The following is an 8,049-nucleotide window of genomic DNA, read 5'->3' on the forward strand; positions in this document are numbered from 1 at the left end:
TTAATATGTGGTTGGGAGAATTCCACATCCATAAAATCTCACACCTGGGTTTGTAATGTCAGGCTACAGCAAACAAGTCCCTTTATATGTGAAGGGAGGGGCTGTGAGGGGGAGGGCTATGGAGTGTCTCTGTAAATGGGAGGGGCTGTGAGGATAGAGTCACTTCCAGGAAGCAGGAGCCCACGGAGATGGGGGTTGAACTGCCCCCATCCGCCCAGGTACTTTAGAGGGCCCTAGGGCCCAGCATGGAGCTGCTGTCCCTGCAGGGTTCCTGGGAGTCACAAAGGGGTGATGTGAGGTTACTGCCCCATCAGCCCTGGGGTGGGGGCCTGGAGCCCCTGGAACAGCCCTGTATGGAATTCACTGTCTGTGGAAAAGCACGTCTAGGAATGGGGATTCCCAGCTGCATTACAGCATCAGGAAGGAGAAGAAAGAGTCATTGCTTTAGAACAGTCTGGATGCGCTGGGTGTGGAGGAGGGTGTCCAGCTCTCAGTCTGCAGAATGGCCAACCCCAAATGTTCAAAAACCCTGAGTCAGGCTCACCAAAAATCACAAGATTGGCTTTGAAATCAGGAGATTCTGTAAAAATAATACAGCTACAGTTTACTTAGAAAGTGCACTTCTCCTATATAGGTCATAAGGATCCTATCTGTCTGAATACTGGCTGCTCTTTCTTTCTTTGATCTGCAGAGTGACTGATGCTTTTCAGATATCAGTTGTGGGTACAGGAGGGTTTCATTGCATCTTCTCTTTAAGGGAAATTACTGCTTTGTTCAACCCCGAAGAGCTATGAGATCTTTGCTCACCAATTCTCATAAAACTTGTATTTGTCATGCCTTTTTGGTGACTTTAGTATTATGATCTATTATAAATAAAGTGCATTTCATTGACTGATTTTAAAATGAAATTAGTAACTGGAAAAAATGGCCAGTATTTTTTTTAAACCTGTGACAATTATAAACTACTGTATTCTGTCATTTACTTTCTAGAATCTAAAGTATATCTAAGTATAACCTAAAGTTCTCATGCAAAATGCCGGCTGTGCAAACCCTTCCGTGGCTGGATCATTCTTGTGTTTTTATTTTAAGTACAAATAAATATGTATAACGAATTTTAAAGTATGTAATTAGTAATTTGATATGTCGGGTGGTGCCTTTTTTATGTGTTCGCTCCCCCTGATGTTAGAACCTGTCTACACCACTGGATACAGACTAACACAGCTACCACTCTGAAACATATTAATTTATCTAGTTCTCTTTTAAACCCTGTTATAGTCCTAGCCTTTTAAACCCTGTTATACTCCTAGCCTTCACAACCTCCTCAGGCAAGGAGTTCGACATGTTGACTGTGTGCTGTGTGAAGAAGAACCTCTTTTATATTTGTTTTAAACCTGCTGCCCATTCATTTCATTTGGTGGCCCCTAGTTCTTATATTATGGGAACAAGTAAATAACTTATCCTTATTCACTTTCTCCACACCACTCATGATTTCATATACCTTTATCATATCCCCCATTAGTCTCCTCTTTTCCAAGCTGAAAAGTCCTAGTCTCTTTCATCTGTCCTCATATGGTACCCGTTCCAAACCCTAATCATTTTAGTTGCCCTTCTCTGAACCTTTTCTAATGCCAGTATATCTTTTTTGAAATGAGGAGACCACATCTGTACGCAGTATTCAAGATGTGGGTGTACCATGGATTTATATAAAGGCAATAAGATATTCTCCATCTTATTCTCTATCCTTTTTTAAAATTATTTCTAACATCCTGTTTGCTTTTTTGACTGCCGCTGCACACTGCATGGTCATCTTCAGAGAACTATCCATGATGACTCCAAGATCTCTTTCCTGATTAGTTGTAGCTAAATTGCCCCCATCATATTGTATGTATAGTTGGGGCTAATTTTTCCAATGTGCATTACTTTACATTTATCCACATTAAATTTCATTTGCCATTTTGTTGGCCAATCACTTAGTTTTGTGAGATCTCTTTGAATTTCTCCACAGTCTGCATTGGTCTTAACTATCTTGAGCAGGTTAGTATCATCTGCAAACTTTGCCACCTCACTGTTTACCCCTTTCTCCATATCATTTATGAGTAAGTTGAATAGGATTGGTCCTAGGACTGACCATTGGGGAACACCACTAGTTACCCCTCTCCATTCTGAACACACCGATGGGTGAACGTGGAGAAAGTGGTGGCAGCCCTTCGATAGGTCGGCTGCTAGAGCAAAGGACTGGAGCCGGCACTCAGGAAGTCATCCTTACATCGCCCTTCTGACTCCAGCTTGAAGGAGAGCTTCTTTTTCTTCCCCTTGCTGACAAAGAGCAAGAGAAGAAAGAAAGCTAAGGTGGGCAAACTCGGTGCATAAGTCCACGCTGTCTTTTCTTGCTTGGGAGCTCGAAATGAGGGACTCATGGTGGGTAAAGGCACTGCTTCACTTCCAGAAAACAGCCCACTGCTGCACACAATGGGACTAAAGAGCATGCCAAAGCCTGGGATTGAACCAGGGATCTCTAGATCTTCAGTCTAACGCTCTCCCGACTGAGCTACTTCAGCACCTAAAGGGCACTTTTTTGGCCTGCTGCTTCTCTGTCCAGGATGTTTTTCTCAGCCATGGCACACAAAAAGGGGATCATTGCGAGCGCCCATGAAGATAAGATGAATTTTTGCCTGCCTTGCTCAGCTTGACTTGCTTCCTCACCCCATTCCTGCCTTAGATCCTGGGTTACCTGGTGGCTGAAGGTGGTCCATTGTCTCAAGCGGTGCCAGAGCCTGACAGTGCCCCTGGGCAGCTTTTGCTCTGCACATGCTGGCCATGCACATTTGCAAATACTTTAAAGCTCCTGTCAGTAAATTCTGGGGACACTTGCTCACCTTCAGAGGAAGCTCCCTAAAACTGGCCTGTCTCAGCCAGGGGTACATTGACCTCTGTTCAGACTGAGCCGAAGTGGGGGCCTCACTGCTGTGGCCGCCGCTGCTGTGAGGGAGGCCATTCTTGCAGATGAAACCATCCTACAAGCACCTTCCACCTAACCAACCACTTCTCCCAGTTCGCATTCCCCACCTCATCCCCAACCGAATGATAGAAGGCCCAGCCCATCAACCTGCCCACTCTTGCAGCCTCCTCTTCTGCCCTGACTGATAGGGAGGAATATTAAGCCTCCCTCCCTTAGGCCAGCCCTTCAGCATTCCTGGGGAACACCAACACCGCCCAAGTGACTTTAGGCCAGTAGGTCAACCAATAGGGCTGCCTCCTAGGCCAGGCTGCAGCCCAGCTTCAGGACTCAGAGGAAATGGAGCTCGCATCCCTATCTACAGGACGCCAAGCATGGCCAGCCTTCTGGATCAAACGTCCCCTCTTGTGCTCAAGTCACAACAGCTAGCAGGCAAAAGTCAAGCTACCATGTCATTTGAGAGAGCAAGATGAAGCTTTGGAAATCCCAGTATGGTTAGCTGGCAATGAAAGGACCCCAAGGTCCCACTGAGACTTGAATTTTGATTGCAGGATTCAAAGCCCTGAGTGCTGGCCCTTACACCATGGGACCAGCAGGGGAGCCCTTGACCTCTGCTGACTTCTGGCAGGGAGGATTCTGTGGGGACAATTTTTTCTGGCAGGGAGGACCCAGTGGGAAAATGGCTCTCTGGCCAGCCCTGTATTTGCTCAAGAAGTCAGCACACAGTGCTTTGCTGCAGGCCCAGAGGCCTTTCTTCCCAGGCAGTAAAAGGCCCTTCTTAGGAAAACCTGAAGTCAAGGAAAGTCCTTCTGAAGTTCTTGGGGGATATCACAGGGAGAAAGTATCAGAGGGGTAGCTGTGTTAGTCTGAATCTGTAAAAAGCAACAGAGGGAACTGTGGCACCTTTAAGATTAACAGAAGTATTGGAGCATAAGCTTTCGTGGGTGAATGCCCACTTCATCAGACGCAAGAGAAAGTGTCCCTCTGTCTGACTAGGGACTTGAACCCTGGACCCTCAGATTAAAAGTCTGGTGCTCTATCAACTGAGCTAGCCAGGCTCACATGCAAAAGAGGCAAATCTCATGCAGAAGAGAAATTAGTCAAGAAAAAGAGGGCAGGAAATAATACAGAAAACCTGCTACTCTTGCTCTCTTAGCAGTCCTAGCCTCAGCCTGCTCCTTCATCCGGCACCCTGAGGCGTTATTCTTTTTTTAGTTAAATATCGAATCCAGGAGAAAACACAGTTATACAAAGCAAAATGAAATCACAAACAGAAATGTCATTGGAAATACAAAAATAAAAAAGGAAAATGCAATCCCCATCACTTTATCATATCTGGGCTTTTCCTGTATCGAGAGCACTCGCTAAGGTCCCTGTATGCTTACGAGAAACCTGAAGCAACTCATACCACAGCCTGAACATGAAACTCAACTGCTCCCAGGTGCCGCAGTAAAACCCTTTCCCTTCTGTGATGTTGCACTCCTTGTGATTTTATGAAAATATGCTAATGAGTGTGAATATAATATAACTGGGATATGCTTCATGCAAAAGGTCTCTTGTAAAGTATCATTACAAAGCTTATAATCTACTATGTGTGTTCATCCTACTTGTATGAACCTATCATTCTTGTATCTGACACTAGAAATATGAAATAAACTCTGAGGTCCTGTTGTAATTATGCAAAGTGTGGGCCATTAATAGTGGTTTGGAATCTTGAAGGCTCCCATTAACCAGAACAATTGACTGTAGATGGCTCTGTCCTGCACCATCTGTGAGTCAGGGCAGGAAGAATGAAGGCTTGGGGTCTCACAGGACATGTGACCATGTCACTTGGTAGAGGAATCCATCTTAAACCTGGGGCTTTTCCCCAGGAGAGAGACAAAGTATGCCTGCCAGCTATATAAGGGGGTGGGACAGAAGAAAGGTGGCTGCAGTCATGAGAAGTCCCCTACCTACCACTTGAGCCGGAACAAGGACTATACCAGGCGAAAAGATTGGGCCCAGACTAGAAATAAGGCTAGTCTGTGAAAGAAGCTTATTGGAAGATCTCTGAGGGTGAGATTTTATCTGTATTGAGTTTCGTACTGTATTAGGCTTAGACTTGCATGTTTTTGTTTTATTTTGCCCTCTGGAGAATACATACTCCGTAGAGAAGGAAAAATTAAGGCCTTAGAAAAGTCTGTGTGTGTGTGTTAGATGGGTGGGAGGGTGTCTAGAAACCACTCTCCTATAGTTTCTTTTCTCTGATTTCCTTTAGAAAATCTGAAGCAGGGAGGAAAAACCATTGCCTTCTCTGAGGCTTGAACTCAGGATCTCCTGACAACTGCACTAAGAAGGCTTGGAAAAGCTTTAGCCTTAGTGCATATAGGATCCTCCTATAGCAGTGACTGGGGCAGGGAAGGAGCCAGGGGTGTGTTGGAAGAAGCAGGGAGATCTGGTGCTCAGAGACTTTTCCTGGCAGCTTTCTCAGCAGCAAATAAATCAATTTGCCCTGCCAGTGAACAATCTACTGGAACTAATGGCAGCAGAGGGTGGATGTTTCCAAGCTGTTCACCCCCTTCCACATTTTAGAAAATACTCTCCTTTTTCCTAATAGGGCACTTTCCCTATGAATTAGGCAAAGTAAGTTGGGGAAACTACACAGGTAACAGAAACAAGTGCTCTAGGTAAGACTTGAACTCATAACCCCAGCAGTATTCCCATTTGCACTAACCAGTTGCACCACTGCAGGATGTTCTTAGACAAACTTGGGAAGCAAGCAGTTATCAGTCTCTGTGGTTCACACCTTTGCCTGGTAATTGAAAGGCTGATTGTGGCACCTTAGAGACTAACAAATTTATTAGAGCATAAGCTTTCGTGGGTTACAGCCCACTTCTTCGAATGCATATAGAGTGGAACATATATTGAGGAGATATATATACACACATACAGAGAGCATGAACAGGTGGGAGTTGTCTTACCAACTCTGAGAGGACAATTAAGTAAGAGAAAAAAACTTTTGAAGTGATAATCAAGATACCTCAGTACAGACAGTTTGATAAGAAGTGTGAGAATACTTACAAGGGGAGATAGATTCAATGTTTGTAATGGCTCAGCCATTCCCAGTCCTTATTCAATCCTGAGTTGATTGTATCTAGTTTGCATATCAATTCCAGCTCAGCAGTCTCTCGTTGGAGTCTGTTTTTGAAGTTTTTCTGTTGTAAGATAGCCACCCGCAGGTCTGTCATTGAATGGCCAGACAGGTTAAAGTGTTCTCCCACTGGTTTTTGAGTATTATGATTCCTGATGTCAGATTTGTGTCCATTAATTCTTTTGCATAGAGACTGTCCGGTTTGGCCAATGTACATGGCAGAGGGGCATTGCTGGCCCATGATGGCATATATCACATTGGTAGATGTGCAGGTGAACGAGCCCCTGATGGTATGGCTGATGTGATTAGGTCCTATGATGATGTCACTTGAATAGATATGTGGACAGAGTTGGCATCGGTCTTTGTTGTAAAACTACAATACCCACCTGCTGAAGTGAAAAAACAGATTGACAGAGCCAGACGAGTACCCAGAAGTCACCTCCTACAAGACAGGCCCAACAAAGAAAATAACAGAACACCACTAGCTGTCACCTTCAGCCCCCAACTAAAACCTCTCCAGCGCATCATCAGAGATCTACAACCTATCCTGAAAGATGATCCTTTACTCTCACAGATCTTGGGAGACAGACCTGTCCTCGCTTACAGACAACCCCCCCAACCTAAAGCAAATACTCACCAGCAACCACACATCACTGAACAAAAACACTGACCCAGGAACCTATCCTTGTAACAAAGCCCGATGCCAACTCTGTCCACATATCTATTCAAGTGACATCATCATAGGACCTAATCACATCAGCCATACCATCAGGGGCTCGTTCACCTGCACATCTACCAATGTGATATATGCCATCATGGGCCAGCAATGCCCCTCTGCCATGTACATTGGCCAAACCGGACAGTCTCTACGCAAAAGAATTAATGGACACAAATCTGACATCAGGAATCATAATACTCAAAAACCAGTGGGAGAACACTTTAACCTGTCTGGCCATTCAATGACAGACCTGCGGGTGGCTATCTTACAACAGAAAAACTTCAAAAACAGACTCCAAGGAGAGACTGCTGAGCCGGAATTGATATGCAAACTAGATACAATCAACTCAGGATTGAATAAGGACTGGGAATGGCTGAGCCATTACAAACATTGAATCTATCTCCCCTTGTAAGTATTCTCACACTTCTTATCAAACTGCCTGTACTGAGCTATCTTGATTATCACTTCAAAAGTTTTTTTCTCTTACCAACTCTGAGAGGACAATTAAAGTAAGACAACACCCACCTGTTCATGCTCTCTGTATGTGTGTATATATATCTCCTCAATATATGTTCCACTCTATATGCATTCGAAGAAGTGGGCTGTAGCCCACGAAAGCTTATGCTCTAATAAATTTGTTAGTCTCTAAGGTGCAACAAGTACTCCTGTTCTTTTTGCGGATACAGACTAACACGGTTGCTACTCTGAAACCTGAAAGGCTGATGTATCAAACCTAACTCAAGGTGCGGCTTTTCAGCGATGAGACTCCAGTGCATTTTGACAGGAAGAAAATCTCCTCTATTCTGGTTTAGCCCCATTTGACTCCTTCTGCCCATCGTCTCCCCCCCTCCCCCAGTCTCTTTCCTTCCCTATTGAGGCCATGCAGAGGGGAGCCCCAGTCAGTCTCTGTCACAGAGAGTCTGTATCCCATAAAGGGAGGGAGGGGTCGCTCTAAAACATTCATAATGGGGAGGGGAGTGGTGTGCATGGTTAGGGGGAGAAGGGATGGAGAACTAACAGTGGGGCCCAGAGAGATTCCCCCAGATTGGGGAGATCCCCTGCTGCCCACCATCAGCCAGCTGTGGGAAGAACAACTTTGGATTGCTTAGGGAAACCACCTTTAAAAATACAAGTGTAACATGCTAGTTACATTTTAATAAGACCAAAGCCGCCTCAAACCCAGTGTCCTGATATTTTACCGGCCGCAGACACAAAGCGAGTCAAATTACAGTTTCCGTTCGGAGT

At 44.9% G+C, this 8,049-nt stretch overlaps 2 non-coding genes across 2 annotated transcripts; both read right to left on the minus strand.

The window, feature by feature from the left end:
- Positions 1 to 2,485: 2,485 nt before the first annotated feature.
- TRNAF-GAA (transfer RNA phenylalanine (anticodon GAA)) lies at positions 2,486 to 2,558 on the minus strand. Its single transcript has one exon. It is a non-coding gene; the product is annotated as a tRNA-Phe (tRNA).
- A 1,383-nt stretch (positions 2,559 to 3,941) lies between these two features.
- Positions 3,942 to 4,014, minus strand: TRNAK-UUU (transfer RNA lysine (anticodon UUU)). Its single transcript has one exon. It is a non-coding gene; the product is annotated as a tRNA-Lys (tRNA).
- Positions 4,015 to 8,049: the final 4,035 nt, after the last annotated feature.

Source organism: Emys orbicularis, chromosome 15 (assembly GCF_028017835.1).
Source record: "Emys orbicularis isolate rEmyOrb1 chromosome 15, rEmyOrb1.hap1, whole genome shotgun sequence".
Classification (NCBI taxonomy): Eukaryota; Metazoa; Chordata; order Testudines; family Emydidae; genus Emys; species Emys orbicularis.